Below are 17827 nucleotides of genomic sequence, written 5' to 3'. Positions count from 1 at the left end.
TTATTATTATTATTATTATTATTATTATTATTATTATTATTATTATTATTATTATTATTATTATTATTATTATTATTATTATTATTATTATTATTATTATTATTATTATTATTATTATTATTATTATGAAATTTAATTATTCTGACTTTTTTATTATTATTATTATTATTATTATTATTATTATTATTAACCACTGGTCTTCCATAGTAGCATACATTTAGATCATGATAATCACAGTTAAAATCACAAATATAGCACCTCAATACCATGGTAAAAAATGTGATATGGTTTTTAGGTATTTGTATGAAAAACAGTAGCTAGTCTAAATAAATTTAGTATAAATGCATAAACGCTATATAGCTTAATCACAAAAAAATACTGTAATTATATTCTATTACTCCTCCTTCAATACATTTAAAACATGTCTATTTTAATAATATAAATTTGACATTTCTGACACAATACCATGGTGCAGTTAGTGCTACTAGAGTAAATCTATGGTAAATGATGGCAATTTGTAGATTAAAAAGTCTTCTAACGGTGTCGTTGCGCAAAGTGTTTCTCCTGTTTGTCAGCGCTGTTATTTGTGTTCCTCGCTGAATGCAAGCGAACTTTGATCCGAGCAGATAAACGGTCCGAGTGACGCGCTTCAAATAAGTTGCGCTCTTTCGTTCCGCCTTTGCCTCATAAACCTTATATCGAAAAAATTTTCGACCTCTTGTTATCGTTTATCGAGGAAATTTATATCGCGCGATAATTATCGTTATCGATTTATCGCCCAGCCCTAGTTGTGGCTTAATTGCGTTGTGTTGTGAGCTTATGTTTGCTTTTTTAATGGCGTTGTGTTGTGAGCTTATGTTTGCTTTTTTAATTTCGTTGTGTTGTGCACTACTGGGTCACCTTAATTTGAGGATCAATCACTGTGTACATCAGCCGATGTGTTTGACTGGATTGGAATAAAGCATGTAAAACAAACAAACAAACAAACAAACAAAAAAAAAAGTCAAATTCTAGTGCACAGACAGAAAATCACAGATTAGAGGCTGTTCACACATACCGTGTTTTTTTGCATTCCATTGCACTTCTTTTCCTTTGTGTAAACATGCGCTAGATGGATGTCTTTGACTGTTGCCCTTGTGTTTTTTGCAGCGTCTCGCATGACAAGACCTTCTAAAAACATGCAGTCAAATAAGTTCAGCTTTTTAGGAACGCATCTCTAGATCTTGCTTTTTACCTCTCTAGACTCTCATGGTTTCATATGCAAAAATGCTGTGTTGAACTGTCTCTAAGGGGTCATTCACACACAGCATGTTTTCACTGTGCTGCTTTTTCACTAAAGGCATGTCTTTGACCATTGCACTCACTTTTCACATCTTTTGCAGCTTTCCAAAAATGCAGTACTCTAATTAACAGACGCAACTTTAAATTAAAACTATTATCTGTGGACCTTTTTTTATTTATTTATTTATTTTTTATTATAAATCTTGTGTCTTTAAATGCAAAACTGTGAGACACAGTGTAGTGGAATTAGAAGTTTTTAAAAAGTTGTCTTTTAAACATCTTTTTGATTTTATGTGCCGTGTTTTTAGAACTCCATGTGTGAGACACTGCAAATGATGCAATGTGTATGTTCACATACAAAAACAATGCAAATTCTTGCAAAATTTGTAATCATATTTTTATAATCCACTTTCATGCATCTGCCATTTTAAATGCAAAAACTCAATGTGTATGAACAATGTGAGGGGTCATTAATTTGTTGCTTTTTGCTAAATGGGCGTCATCTTTTGCAGTGTTCTTAAATTAAAAGAAGCAACTTAATAATCTATAGATCTTCATTGTGTGTGTGTATGTGTGTGTGTTTGTTTGAGAGTGGAATAAATAAAAACAGTGTCTAGAGTAGCAATTTCTTTTTCTTTTTTTTTTCTTTCTTTTTTTTTTTATAACTTTGCCATGTGCCATGGTTTTAGACCATTATGTGCCGTTCGCAAGACTGCAAAAGATGCAACACATGCTTACATAGAAGCACAATGGAAAAATCAGCACAGTCGAATGACAAAACCTAATTTCGTGTGAACAGTATGTAAGTCTCTGAACTATTAGTGTGCTGTACTGTTTGTTGAGGGGGATCACATTTATTTACATCTGTTGCCATCGTTATAATCACATGTTAGAATACATTAGTGTAGGTGTGCGTCTCTGCTTTGATGAACTGGAACACATCTCTGTTTTCATCATGATAGCAAAATATTACAAGAGGGGAGTTTAAAATTAGTTTAGTCGGTATGAAACATAATAAGGTGGTGTGCATTTATTTAACAGATTCTTTGTCTGTGACTTATACAACCACAAATCCAACATTAGATGCATTTTTTTTTTTTTCTGAGTTTTTTTGATTGCCGCCTTGCTTAATGCTTTTTATGTAGCATATTGTTAATGTAACTTTTTTGATGTGAAGGGGTGAAAGCGGCACCTTTAAATAACGCATTGCTCTAATGATTACACTAAATGGATTTTTTTTCAAGCAGTTCTCCCTTGCGCCAGTGGTTTTGTTTTTCTAGTGCGAATCTTTCAGACGAATTGGCAAAATGAGTTCTTTTTCTATTTGTTTCCATGAAGACTGTGAACAAGGATCAAACCAGTGGCCTCATAATTGTAATAAAACATATATTAATTTCCCCTTCCCTTTGCAACAGCATGTCTTCTCTGATGACGTTTGAGGGCTGGGCAATAATCCCTCCCATCCAGCAATGATCAACGTAATTCCTGTTGAACAAAATCAACCCTACCTCAATTTCACTTACATATACAGCACAGTAGGGAGGAAAAAAAATTACCCCAATTTCCATTGCATGCCAACTTTTAATGACAATTAAACCAACCAATCAGAGCTTGTTTTATTTGCTGGGTCATTTAGTGATGGGTAAATCTGACTGATAAGCCAGGCTGATTGGGTTGGATTTTTTTTTTTTTTTTTTTTTCTTTCTTTTTTTTTTTATAACTTTGCCATGTGCCATGGTTTTAGACCATTATGTGCCATTCGCAAGACTGCAAAAGATGCAACACATGCTTACATAGAAGCACAATGGAAAAATCAGCACAGTCGAATGACAAAACCTAATTTCGTGTGAACAGTATGTAAGTCTCTGAACTATTAGTGTGCTGTACTGTTTGTTGAGGGGGATCACATTTATTTACATCTGTTGCCATCGTTATAATCACATGTTAGAATACATTAGTGTAGGTGTGCGTCTCTGCTTTGATGAACTGGAACACATCTCTGTTTTCATCATGATAGCAAAATATTACAAGACTTGCTTTTTACCTCTCTAGACTCTCATGGTTTCATATGCAAAAATGCTGTGTTGAACTGTCTCTAAGGGGTCATTCACACACAGCATGTTTTCACTGTGCTGCTTTTTCACTAAAGGCATGTCTTTGACCATTGCACTCACTTTTCACATCTTTTGCAGCTTTCCAAAAATGCAGTACTCTAATTAACAGACGCAACTTTAAATTAAAACTATTATCTGTGGACCTTTTTTTATTTATTTATTTATTTTTTATTATAAATCTTGTGTCTTTAAATGCAAAACTGTGAGACACAGTGTAGTGGAATTAGAAGTTTTTAAAAAGTTGTCTTTTAAACATCTTTTTGATTTTATGTGCCGTGTTTTTAGAACTCCATGTGTGAGACACTGCAAATGATGCAATGTGTATGTTCACATACAAAAACAATGCAAATTCTTGCAAAATTTGTAATCATATTTTTATAATCCACTTTCATGCATCTGCCATTTTAAATGCAAAAACTCAATGTGTGTGAACAATGTGAGGGGTCATTAATTTGTTGCTTTTTGCTAAATGGGCGTCATCTTTTGCAGTGTTCTTAAATTAAAAGAAGCAACTTAATCTATAGATCTTCATTGTGTGTGTGTGTGTGTGTGTTTGTTTGAGAGTGGAATAAATAAAAACAGTGTCTAGAGTAGCAATTTCTTTTTCTTTCTTTTTTTTCTTTCTTTTTTTTTTTATAACTTTGCCATGTGCCATGGTTTTAGACCATTATGTGCCATTCGCAAGACTGCAAAAGATGCAACACATGCTTACATAGAAGCACAATGGAAAAATCAGCACAGTCGAATGACAAAACCTAATTTCGTGTGAACAGTATGTAAGTCTCTGAACTATTAGTGTGCTGTACTGTTTGTTGAGGGGGATCACATTTATTTACATGCTCCCCTGACTACAATGTCCAGCAAAACATCAGAATAATCAAAAACCGGTGAAATATCGGGTGGTGTGTACTTCCGAATGTCCAGCAATTCGTCTCTGGTGAAACTGATCGCAGGGATATAACTAAAGACAGGACAAACTAACAAAAACATAAAAACAACTGCGGAGCACGCCACGGAGGCAGCCATCAGCGTCGGCGCCATCTTATCATTAATGTAATGCGCATTTGTGAACGCAACATGTGCCCATCGTCTAGAAGAGCTTATCAACAAGAGGAGTTGTCTAATCTAAAGCGTTACCAAAACCACATACTTTGAGTGTCTGTAAATGAAACGAAGGTTCAAAACTGTGTGGTTTTATGGCTTTAATGAGGAAAAGAAATACAGTCCCGATGAAGCATTGCAAATGACACAATCAAATTTAAATCGGTTGGTTTCAACAAATGCATATGCCATTGATTAACAACACTGTAGCTCACAATAGCTCTGTCTTTAAGTGCTTGTAATTGTGTTAAAAATCAATTCCTCTATAAAGAAAATTAATCATTTCTTACTTCACTGTTGCTCTTGATTTTGTACTGTACAGGCAAACACTGCTATGTAATGTGGTTACTCCTAACATTCAATATTAATTGCCAGTGTGTTTATTGTGTGCAGTTTTCACACTCCTCTGCTTGTGCATCCATGTAGGATGTTATCTTTCTCAGATTTAGCGGTGCTATTTATAGCGTTAGGTTTATGAAGCCGGTTTGAAGCGGTGTGCGTTTTTGGTTTGATCTCTGAAGTTCTCACTTGTTCTTAAGCCAGCAGCCTTTTTAATTCCTGCTGTAATAAATCACGAGCCGTGTGACGGCCCACTGTCGTGTGTGTTTGACAGAGCGCTTCGATCATCACTGCCCCTGGGTCGGCAACTGTGTGGGAAAACGAAACTATCGCTTCTTCTACACCTTCATCGTCTCGCTGTCTTTCCTCACGGCCTTCATCTTCGGCTGTGTAACCACACACCTGGCTCTGAGTATGTGTCATTTCATTTTCCTTGACAACTCTTTGTGTATCTGTGAGCTCAAACAAATATGTACGTCGCTGAGTGGTGTGTGAATTTAACATGGGTTCAGTGAGGTCATGTCACTTTCCAGTTAAGAGCTCTTTGTATATAGAGATTTGTAACCAGAGTAGTTCTAAAAAGTGACGTTAGAGACATTTACAATGTTACAAAAGATTTCGATTTCAAATAAATGCTGTAGTATCCTAAAACAAATCCTAATAAATCACGCTTTTCCTAAAAATGCGAATAATAAAAGATAATAATCAAATGTATTTCTTGAGCAGTAAATCAGCATATTAGAATTCTTTTTGAAGGATCATGTGACACTGAAGACTGGGGTAATGATGCTGAAAATGCAGCTTTGATCACAGAAATAAATTACATTTTACAATATATTATAATAGAAAACAGTTATTTTAAATTGTAGTAATATTTCACAATATTACTGTTTTTACTGTAAAAATTATACCAACCAAAATCTTTTGTATAATAGTGGAACTTACTTCATGAGGTGCATCATGGGATGTGTTTGAACAGCACTGAAGGAGTTGTTGGTTTTATAAAAGAAAATGTAATATAACATTGTTCCAAATTGGAACAATTTAGACAAAACTAATTTGCAGTTTTGAAGCATAAACCATTTAATTTAGTTAGATGTGTCCAGATAATAGACTGGTAGTGTTTACATCAGCTCTTTTTAATCAAAGAGTTGGTCTGTTTGCACTATGCTGTATTTCTAAATGCAAGCACAGATGCCAAATGAGATGATGAGAGGCCATGTGAATCTCTTATTGGACCTAAATGGCTTAAGATCTGATAAAAGCTTTTAGTGACTAATGCTCTCTTTTATAGGGTCACAAGGAGGAAATGGGTTGGTTTTCGCTCTCCAAGCGAGTCCTGCCAGATATCCTTTCATTTGTTGTTTGAGTTCAGATGTTTAACTTGCAAAAAATTGCCGTAAAGGAATGTGCTGGGTTAAATACAAGTGAAGTTCAATGAACAAGAAATGACACCGAAAATGTCAACTTGTGCCTCAGTTTATAAAAACAAATGAAAATTGGGTTTGTAGTAATGTGCTTACAATGTGAATCTATGGGGCAGTATTTATGATAGTATTATGTAGCTAGTATAGTCATAGTGGTTTTTACAATGCACATTTGAGTGCCTCTGAATGCAATTGTTCCAGCCACCCAAATGTACGGTGGCCGAGAAGTGCTAAACAAATCACAATTCTGAAATCAAAATAACAAATTACAAACACAAATGCAAGTCTAAAAAAAAAAAATGTTATGTTTTCTGAATTGTTGTTGTGCTTTCTGAATTTTTATTTTGTTTTTTAAACTTGCATTTGCGTTTGTAATTTGTTATTTTGATTTCAGAATTGTGATTTGTTTAGCACTTCTCGGCCACCGTACAAATGTCACATTTCTGCTTTGAACACTTCTGTATGGACTACCGCACATGACATGTGGGGTGGGGAATAGATATTATGGCCACATTGTATTTTTTCTTTCGTTTTAGCTAAATTGTTCCCATGATTTATTAATAAGTTCCTTCATTTTAGTTAAATCATGGCCATATTGTACTGATTCATTCCTTTTAGTTTAGTTCAACTGTGGCAGTGATTTAACTAAAACAAGGGAATTAATTCCTAATCCATGGCCATAATATCAGTTTTTTCCCTCTGCGTGTCATATGCAGGGCTCAACACTTTGGTGCACTTTCATTATAAGTGCAATGTTTGTACAAACCAAGGGACTAGTCAAAATGATGCTGTTGATCAAGTTATATTTAACCCAGAATATTCCTGTACTGTGTGCTGTTAATATTCATTATTGGTGCAAATTCTGAAGTTTTCCTTTACTTTCTTCACTGCTCTTGAGTTAGTGGTTTGCTTCTTTTCAGTTTGGTCCATTTTGGGCCTCTCAGGCTTCCATACATACCTGGTAGCTGCAAATCTTACTACCAATGAGGATGTAAGTGTTTTCCTTTCATAACTTAAGAGGTGTAAAAGTAGTTTTTACCTCTAATACACTGAACAATTTAGGCCTAAATTTAAGATAATGTATATGTAATTCAAATACATATATTTACCATTTGAATTGCACTGCTTTGTCATAAATTAATAAACTTTGTGATGCTTATATTTGTTAGTCATACATAAAAAAAAAAAAGTTTCACATTCATAAATAATTGTTTTCAAAATTCTTGATTCAGAATTATTTAAATTGCTTAGAATCAGCATAAATCTGTTAATTGTGAAAACAATTAATTCAGTAAAAACGTATGATTTGTTTTGATGACGTTTAAAATTAGTAATGATTAGTTGTGAAACAAGCAATATTCGGTTAGATAAATTTATGAGATTGACACAAACTGGATTTATTGATCAGCATTAAATATATAAATCTGGTTAGTTTGTATTTAAAACACATTCAGTTTTGCTAGTACTATTATATAAGTCTTAGTTTGATTTATGTATGACTGAATTAAGTTTATTAGATAAAAATACTGCAAATACTCACAACACAATCAAATACAGAAACATACTGCAAATACTCACAACACTATCAAATATAGAAACATACCGCAAATACTCACAACACAATCAAATACAGAAACATACTGCAAATACTCACAAAACGACTAAATACAGAAATTATCTGCACATACTCACAAAGTGAATAAAATACAGAAACGCGCTGCAAATACTTACAACATAACCAAATACAGAAATGATCTGCACTATACTCACAAAGTGAATAAAATACAGAAACGCGCTGCAAATACTTACAACATAACCAAATACAGAAATGATCTGCACTATACTCACAAAGTGACTAAATACAGAAACACGCTGCAAATACTCACAATGCAACCAAATACAGAAACACTGAAAATACTTGCATAACCAAATACAAAAATGTGCTGCAAATACTCACAAAGTAACCGAATACAGAAATGCTCTCCAAATACTCGCAACATAACCAAATACAGAAATGCTCTGCAAATACAACACATACAAATACAGAAACATGCTGCAAATACTCACAATGCAACCAAATACAGAAACACTGAAAATACTTGCATAACCAAATACAGAAATGTGCTGCAAATACTCACAAAGTAACTGAATACAGAAATGCTCTCCAAATACTCACAACATAACCAAATACAGAAATGTGCTGCAAATACTCACAACACAAACAAATACAAAGTATTTGGTCACGTTGTGCGTATTTGCAGAGCATTTCTGTATTTGGTTGTGCTGTGAGTATTTGCAGCATGTGTTGTCAAACTGATGATGTTTTCTTAATTTGCTTGTGTAAAGTTGCTGCAGACTGAGCTCTCTCGGCCACCATAGAAAATACATACAAATACATTATTTTTGTTATTTTTATTATTATGTAGGCGTAAATATTTCATGGATTGTATGTGTATTTTTGTGTCCGTATTACAGATTAAAGGCTCCTGGTCAGGGAAAAGTGGAAATGAGGACGTTGGAAATCCTTAGTTACAACAGCATTATCAAAAACTGCTGTTCTGTGCTCTGTGGACCCATGCCACCCAGGTGAGATGTGTGTAGATGAGTGTATATGGTCTCCAGTATACCAGTAAAAACTACAGGTGCATCTCAATAAATTAGAATGTCGTGGAATTTATTTAATACACGAGTTTCACAATTTGATTTGAATTACTGAAATAAATGAACTTTTCCACGACATTCTAATTTATTGAGATGCACCTGTTATAGCCACAATATGGAGCCTCTGTTTATCACTGTGGCTTTGTTGTAATTCCTTTGCCTCCTCTCTTGTCTTGTCAGTTTGATTGACAGGCGAGGCTTTGTGCCCTCTGATGACTCCGTCCAGACCAGTCCTGTGGAAATCGAGCTCCCGGCTGCTAAAAACGACAGAAACATGGTAGGAAGAGCAGTCACCTCAGGCCGACCTCCTCCTCCTCCACCCCCGGTCGTAACCCTACAGCAACCTGCCATCTCCATTCAGAGCCACTCGACAGCCTGACTTCCTGTGTCTGATCCAAAGCCAGCATTTTCTCCTCTTGCTGCATTGTTTGATGCGTTTTGGCATGGGTCGCACCCTTCATTTAGATGTCAGACAGCGTTCGGCTCGCTGGGCTGCAGCCAAGTGTGGCTGTCTCAGATTTGTTTGGTGTTGAGGAGAGCCGTTACGGCTGTGCCGCCTTGGTCAAAGTCACATATATAGATGAGATTTGTGTTGTTTACTTTGAGTTTGAAAGGGAAATAAATGTTTATGTACTCATTGTCTATGGTTTGGCTCCCTCGTAGATCAGTGGATTGGAGTGTATATGGTTTACAGAGCAATGGGTGTAGCCTTCGTGTTATTTTGCACAACTGTGCATCTTATTACAAAAAAAGGAAATGAAACTTTTGACTTCCTGTGACACTAGGTAGAACTCACAGTTTGTGAGCAGGAAAGACGCTGTAGTTTCAGGTGATGGTGTTTATTTTTGAAGCTCTTCGATGGTTGAAAGACTTGTGCGATTATGACGCACAATGGTGCTCTTGAAAAACATCCGAGTATAAGCAAACACCTCTCACAAATGTTGTTTATTTTTCATCAATTTATTAAAGTTGTTTGTTTTTAGTATAATCTGAGCATGTAAAAACAACTCAAGCTGTTTGTTTGTTTGTATAATTCAGGTTGTTTGGTTCAAACAAACAAGCAACTTGTTTGTTTTTAGTTTTTGTGTTTTCTTGTGGCTGTTTATCAACTTGAATGTTCCTTGAAGTTTATTCAGATCTTTTTGGTTTATACTCCGATGTTGAACTTGTCACCAAAACAAAAGTGCCTCTCATCAGTGAACAAACAAACCAACAGCTAACAGCTCTAGTGTTTATGTACATTTCTTTGGTTTTAACGTGGCGGAAAAGTCCATGTCATCCTGTTTTGTGAAGTCCAAAATAAATAGCTATGGTGAATATGACTTCTATTAAACTATGGAAAAATATCAGTTTGATTTACGGAAAAAAATGCAGGTAAAGTTAATAAGGTGCTAATGCATCTCTGCACAGTAAACAAAGTACACTCACTTGATGTGTGGTTGTGTCTGTGTGCATGTGCATATATTGTGAAATAGTTTGCATGTGACATGGAAATTTCCCTATGGGATTTTACTTATGAATGCATATTTTTTTACATTAAGAACATTGCTGACATTTTGTACTTTTGAACATGTCTGTGCTTGTATATATTGAAAATGCATTTTAATGTTAAATAAATATTTTTCAAACTAAACCACAGAATTCTTGTCCTGCATGCATATTTGTTGTTTTGAGTATGTAGGTATCGAGTTGTTTGTTTACTCACAGTTGTGTATGTTTTCCTGGCATGTTCTGATGCATTAGTGCACATTAGTGCTGTTACACTTATCGGTCTTCGCACATTAACCCTTGTCCTCTGTATGTGTGTGTGCATGTGTGTTTAGGAGAAAGATTGCCTGGATTTCGCCCTGTCTTGTGCCGGCTGATGGTTCAGTGGGCAGAAGTAGGGGATTGTGGGGAGGTTGGTAAGACTCAGGCGGGTGTTTGGGGCACACTGATAAACTCCTGTAGGTGGCGTCACATTGGCTCCACATGATTTCGGTCTGCATGCTGCCTGAATGAGTGCTGCTGCCAGAGCTAATAGTGCTGATGCTCGACGGCTGATGGTTTACAGCATCAGCACACGATCAGCACTGCTCCTCCTCCTCCCATTCTGACCACTAACCACTATTTCATGTTTTGTTTGTGTATATATGTTTTGAGTCTGGTTATGTTTTGAGTTGTGTTTTCAGTCTGGTTAAGCTGTAGTATAATGCCATGGACCAAAATCTTAAAGGGAAATTCATCCAAACATAAAAGTCATGTTTATGCCCTCGTGTTGTTCCAAATCCTTCTGTGGATAACAAAAGGAGATGTTAAGCAGAATGTCCAAGCTCTTGTTTTCCATACAATGAATGCATGTTCAAGCTTTACAGTCCTTGTTCCTGTAAAGTTATCATTAAAATAAATTCAGTAAGTCAAAATGATCTATCATTATGATCTATATTTTGAGGCCATGCGATAGCTTTGTGAGAGGAACAAGAAAAAAACATTATTCACACTTTTTTTTAGAAGTGCCTTTAGATCATATTATTGATTCATTATTTATTACAATATGCATCTTTAATTACACATTGTCATATGAGAATAGTCAGTAAATAGACTGACGTAAGTCATATTTAGGCCTGTCACGATAACAACTTTTTGTTGTGCGATATATTGCCCCAGAGATAATTGCGATACGCGATATTATTGTCATTTTAAAGACCATTTTATGCCACTGAATATATAATCATAATGTAACAGCATTTTGTAGAAGCATTTTTTAAATTTGAACTAGCACCTCATGACTACGTTATGTACGAGAAGCTGCAAAAGACACAGGCGCAAGTGGAATGCAAAAAACATGGTGACATAAAAAATATAGTAAATATAATGGGAGATATATTGCGTCGCCAAAAATTATTGAGGTCATGTACATATATTGCCGATATATTGTCGATATATTGATTATTGCGACAGGCCTAGTCATATTCTGATTATTTCAAATTGGACATAACAGAAAATTTTGTGGTTCAGTAACGGAGTCAGACTGAGAGCGTCTTATTCAAACCGCTAACTCACTAGGCTGATCGAAACTGTTTTGTAAATCTTTTTGGTTTATTCATTAAATGAACTGCTTGTTTTGTCTGAAGCTTGGAAAGCGCCGCTAATTTCGCCGCCGTCTCGACACAAAAATAATTACTTTTGTTTTTTGGCAAACAAGCCTGAAGACGGCTAAAAGTGCTCGCAAATTGCAGCCAGTCATTTGTTCATTCATATTAAATAAATAATTTAAAAAAAAACATTTTCTGCACGATAAACACCATATTTGGGAAAGAAGTTAAATCATCACTCATCTTCCCGCAGACAGTCTTTTGAGTCGGTTGGGCTGTGTGTGTTCTGGCAACTGATATGATGTCCAGTGTTGCCAGATTGGCTCAATGATTTTAAGCACAAAAGCTCTTTAAAACCTGCACACTTCAAGAAAATCCCACCCATTACATTCAGCTCTTTCACTTTTTACTGTAGCTACAACTTATATTTATGACACTTTTACATAGTGATCACTTGAATATACAGCTACAAATTTAAAATCTGATTCCTTATTGTGTTAAAAACCCATCACTCATGAATCATCACGTCTGCCTTCTATAGGCAAATTTGTTACTTGCCTATAAAATGTAAACATTAAAAACTGTTTCCAAACTAGCCCAAATTTTGTTCACCCACCCAAGCCAATTTTGACCCACACAATCAAACCCCAATCTGCCCAATCTGGCAACACTGATGATGTCAGCAACAGGGGGTGTGGCTTCTTATGGTGTTCCAACCATGAGGAGGGGCCAAGTTTGAATCTTTACACACAACAACTTAAAATGTCTGCATAGTGGACCTTTAAGAACCACATTTGCGTGAATTAAACATGCACGGATTGCGTGGCGTTTGATGCGTGCAGCAGGAGACACCGGTGCGCAGTGATTCGTTTTTTTTTGTCACATTTGCGGTTAATTAGTTTCATTTTAGAGCCCTTGTTTTTTTTTGTTTTTTTTTTGTGCAGCACATCTACTGCTAAACATCTCCTTTAATGTATGGGAGATATATAAAAAAAGATACGTTTTAAACAACATGAGGGTGAGTACATAACCATATAATTAAAATTTTTCAGTGAAATACCCTTTAAGATAGTATTTTGTCTAATCTGTTCTGATTTGACTCCTTATCTGTAAGTCTCATGATTTTGCTGCTGTTAATTTACATTGTTCTCTCCTAGCAGAATTTATACGAGCACTTCAATATGACTCAGTTGGTCATATTTAGTTCTATATAGCAGAAGAAGAATAATTTGCATGAGTCATCAGTGACACTGATATCTGATTGGCTGTAGCTTTACTGCTCAGCTATATAAGCTTTTTCTTTTAAACCACCTCGAAATATTTTACTTCCACTCTTTCTAACGTGAATCTACTTCAGTTTTTGTCTGTCACACCCATTCCTTTATCCCTGGTTCTTCATTACCATCATAACCATCCATCTATCTTTCCCATCTCCCTCCACAGTGCACACAGGGAACCAAAGGTCTGCTGGAAACGGCCTCTCGATCTCCTCTCCTCACAAGCTCCTGTCCGCAGGCCAAACCTCAAACCGTGCCGGCCGTCTTGGAGACTCTTCCAGAGATCGTCCCGTCACCTGCCCCCGAGCCGCCCAAGACCGCTGGAGGACGCCAGTCGACCAACACCCCTCACAAACATCACTCCCACCACAGATCCAAGGCAAAACAAACCACTCATCACACCCACAAGACCTCCAACTCCTCTCCAAGACCTCATCACAGCCACAGTTCAAGACGGAAAGACTCCAAGAACAGAGACCCAAAATTCAGTTCTCTGCACTGAGCAATCGGACCTGCAACGCCCTGTGATGGTGCATGTTAATGCATTTCTTGGATTATTTGAATTTGACCTCATGAGATTGATTGATTGATTCATTGAGTATTGGTTGTGACTTCAAACAAACAGGTATGATATTGCCAGAAAGATCTCCAGGTTTACGAAACTGGCGGCTGGATTATTCTTCTGTAGAGGAATACCATCAACTCTGCAACCTGGAGAGCAAATATGAAGTATGGACTTCCGTTAACAGATTGATGACTGGAAAACTGGAAAAGTGTTTCGATATAAACAAGCACAAAGGTCTCAAGAGTGAACTGCAGAGCAATTGCCTTTAAGACAATTGCCAATCTTAACAGTGAGTTCCAAAATGAGCTTCATCAGAACAGCAATAATGGAACAAGAACACTTTAGTCCTCAATGTGGACATGAACTCTGGGATCCATTTCTCTGGCCTCTTTTAGGTCTCATTGGGGATGCATTGGTCAAGCTTCAATAAAGCAAAGAACCAATCGTCTTTATGCAAAAAATAAGAGCATGCCTGGAGAATATAGCTCACAATCATTCTTCATCCGTCATAGGGCTGCACGATGAGTTGTATTATAATCATGATCACGGTTTCTGCCCCTCTCGAATTTTTGATAATTGCCCCTCTTCGAAAATGTTTGCGATATTTGCCCACTGGTAATTTGTCCTGAAAACGTTTCAGTTTAATTTGTCATTTGCGTTATCGTACATTGGTATCAAGACTCCACTAGCATTCATTGTTGTGGTTGCCAGATGTCAAGAGTTTAAATCCCCCCCAATCATAGCTCTTTTCATGAATTGATACATTTTCTGACCAGTGGTTTGCTTAATCAGTGTTGCCAACTTAGCGACTTTGTCACTAGATTTATCAACTTTTCAGACCTTATTAGCGATTAGCTTATTTTTTCTATTACAGATTTGCGCAAATCTTTTGCGATATTGCGATATAGAAAAAACTATTGCGAAATGACGGTGTTTCCATTAACCAATGTTATTGTGACTAAAACATCATTTTTTCCTCTCGCGATAAGTCATGGCGACGGATGTTGATAGGTTTATGTATATCGTAGCCACCACACTAGCCATTATTTTTAGAAGGAGACAGAGGCGTTATCTTTAGCGAAGCATCGTGCTGCGGCGCGACTGGTATAAACACGAGCATTGACTAAAGTGGCCGTGATCAGCTCGAGTGGCTGTGTCAGAGCCGTAACGCGCCACAGACGTGTGCAGTGTAAATAAGGGGTTATTCAAGCATTAATGGCAAGGAAAGCCCTTTGTACTTGAGAGCGGCCACATATGAGGTGCTTCTTGGAGGTTATAGTACATCAAAGAATGATCATGTGACTTTTACGTACGCCATGTGACCTGTAAATGCGAAAAAATTTCCATTGGAATTTTGCGAAATATTCCTTTTTCGAATTGCCTGAAAAACCACCTCATGCGAGTGTATACAATTTTTGCGATACATGGGAGTTTTTGCGTAATTGACGTGTTTCCATTGAGCTTATTTTCAATTTTCAATTTCAGTTTGCTCAATTTGAAGGGTAATGGAAATGCAGCTACTCTCGACAAATCTAGCGACTTTTTGGACAGACTTTAGCTACTTTCCGAGACTACTTTCAATTGAAAATAATGGGCAACACTAATCTTCCCAACTTGGCAACCATTCACACACGCTTTCTCTAAGTTACGGAAAAAGCACTTTTGAGCTGAAAACACCGATTTAGCGATCTCTGAGATATTCTGCTCAAATATAAGTTGTGTTTTCTTTCACGCGGTCGTTTGTGCTGTTTGCAGCAGCTAAATCTGCAAGGAAACCATGCGAGTTGACATTCTCTTGATTTGTGCTTAAATGAAAGTGCAATAATTCTGATGAAATGTAAAAAAGAGAAAAAGACAATATTATATTGTTGAGTAAAATAATCGCGATCAACCATTTCACCATTATCATACAACCCTGATCCATCATGTTGAACAAGAATCTTCTCACCAGTAATTCATTATTTTCCCAAAGGACTTCAGCATGATTTTGTAACATATTGTGTTTGAACATGGTATTAAATGTGCACAAGTACCTGCTAATGTGGATGAGATGAAGCCTCCGAGTTCCCTGATCACCGTGTTGAAGATCTAGTTGAAAAGTTAACTGGTTAATCTGAGTGTTTCTCTCTAAACCTCGTCAAGTCTGCTGTTCTTCATGTTGCATTCCTGACCCACTGCTGTCTATCAGTAATTAGTAAAGGAACAGTTTTAATGCACTAACTCTCAATGCAGCAATACTGTAATGTTTTAGTTCTTCATCGTTGGACTCATGTGCTACTGTATGCGTGGACACTTTGTGTTCGAATGGGAATGTGGGTGTTGTATTGTTATCCAGGTTTTGACTTAATATGCAAACTGAATGTTATTTATGAATGCTGAAATTGATCCTCTTTTTCTCAAGACCTCTGCAACATTTGCACAAATAAATACAAAGTACTAACAGGCCAGTCTGGAGTTTGTCATGCATTCTGCTGCCTTATAAACGTCAGACGTGGTGCACATACATTTTCTAGTGTGCTTCTGAATGTCAGAGGAAATATGTGTTATTACCATGTGAGAGGAAATATCACTTGGCAATTCTGATATTCAGGATTTATGGATTTAAAAGTGTACTAGAGCTATGATCAGAACAGAATGTTAGCCTGCTGCATACTAATCCTTGTGAAAAAGAAGTACACTTTGGCATACTTTTAAAAAGAAATATTCTACACTAAATACAGACCAAATGTTATGTCTTGAGACAATTATAGGCTGCATTTAAAAATGTATTATAGTTTACGTTTATATTAACCCTCTGGTGCTCCTTATTTGGGAGTTACACTTGTGGTCTTCACAGTTAAAAGTGACCGGAAACCCCAGTACAATCAATGTAACATATTTTTGTTAAATAATATTTTTTATTTTGTATTTTGAAATAATTTCATGGTACTAATTCATATTTATGCAACAATTATGATCAATTTCGTCCCATTGAAAATAATACTTTTTTTTTTTTTTTTTTTACAAAATATTTTTTATATTACTTTTCAATTAATGCAGTATTTCATGTTAAAATAGAGTCAATGCCTTTCAAATCCAATTTTTTGAAGCCAAATTAGTGCCATCTGGTGGGAGTAAAAAAAAGAAAAACATCTGCAATTCTATGGTTTAGCCACTAGATTCCTATATAGCTCTATATAAAAGGCCTATAAATTCTCTAATTGTTTTTAGACATAAATAGACATTTTATTAAGTTGTGGGTTTGGATATATGTTTAGACATTCTCAAAGACAACTTTTTGTAAAGGTTTACATTTTTAAATTTTTAAATTTTTTGAAATGTTGATTTGAAGCATCAGTTTTTGAATTATTACTACTACAGTCAAACCTGAACACAGAGAAAGCATTTTGTTACACAAAGCACTAAAATTCTATAAAAATGTAACAAAAATTGAAAAGGAATGCTTTATCAGAGTTTAATCCTTCTGGGTCTGATTTCAACCTCTTATTTCAGACTTCTGACTCATTTTGGATATATGGTTATTCCATTTGAGTGTGTATAATTGTGCATGTGTGTGTTTGTGTGTCTGTGAGTGTGTGTGTGAGTGGATGTGTCTGTTTTGCACTCTTGATGTTTTAAAGTGTAACCCCTTCCTTGCTGTCAACTTTTTTACTGTATTGTAGTTGAATTATTGCTTTTATTTTACATATTTGCTGTGTTCGTTCATAGGTGTGTGTGTGTGTGTATAAGTGTGTGTGTACTCATGTGTGTGAGTGGATGTGTTGGTTTTGCACTCTTGATGTTTTAAAATTTCACCCCGTCATTGCTGTGTACTTTTTTTCTGCATTGTGGCATATTTGTAGATTTTACACACAAAAATTCTCTGAATGTTTGTGTTTTTGTCAATGTTCCATTCATTTCCTATGGTCGAAGACCACAAGTGTGACTATTTTTTTTTTTTTTTTACGACCACTTAGCCTGCTCGAATTTTGCCCTCAATTTTTTTTGT

The 17827-nt window shown here is 35.9% G+C and overlaps 1 pseudogene; it reads left to right on the top strand.

Annotated features, from left to right (window-relative positions):
• LOC107712589 (palmitoyltransferase ZDHHC18-like) overlaps positions 1-14705 on the top strand; it is a 22001-nt pseudogene extending 7296 nt beyond the window's left edge.
• Positions 14706-17827: the final 3122 nt, after the last annotated feature.

Source organism: Sinocyclocheilus rhinocerous, unplaced genomic scaffold (genome assembly GCF_001515625.1).
Source record: "Sinocyclocheilus rhinocerous isolate Xijiao unplaced genomic scaffold, SAMN03320098_v1.1 scaffold628, whole genome shotgun sequence".
In the NCBI taxonomy this organism is placed as follows: Eukaryota; Metazoa; Chordata; class Actinopteri; order Cypriniformes; family Cyprinidae; genus Sinocyclocheilus; species Sinocyclocheilus rhinocerous.
The sequence above is the reverse complement of the archived record's forward strand: the minus strand, read 5'-3'. Positions and strand labels throughout refer to the sequence as shown.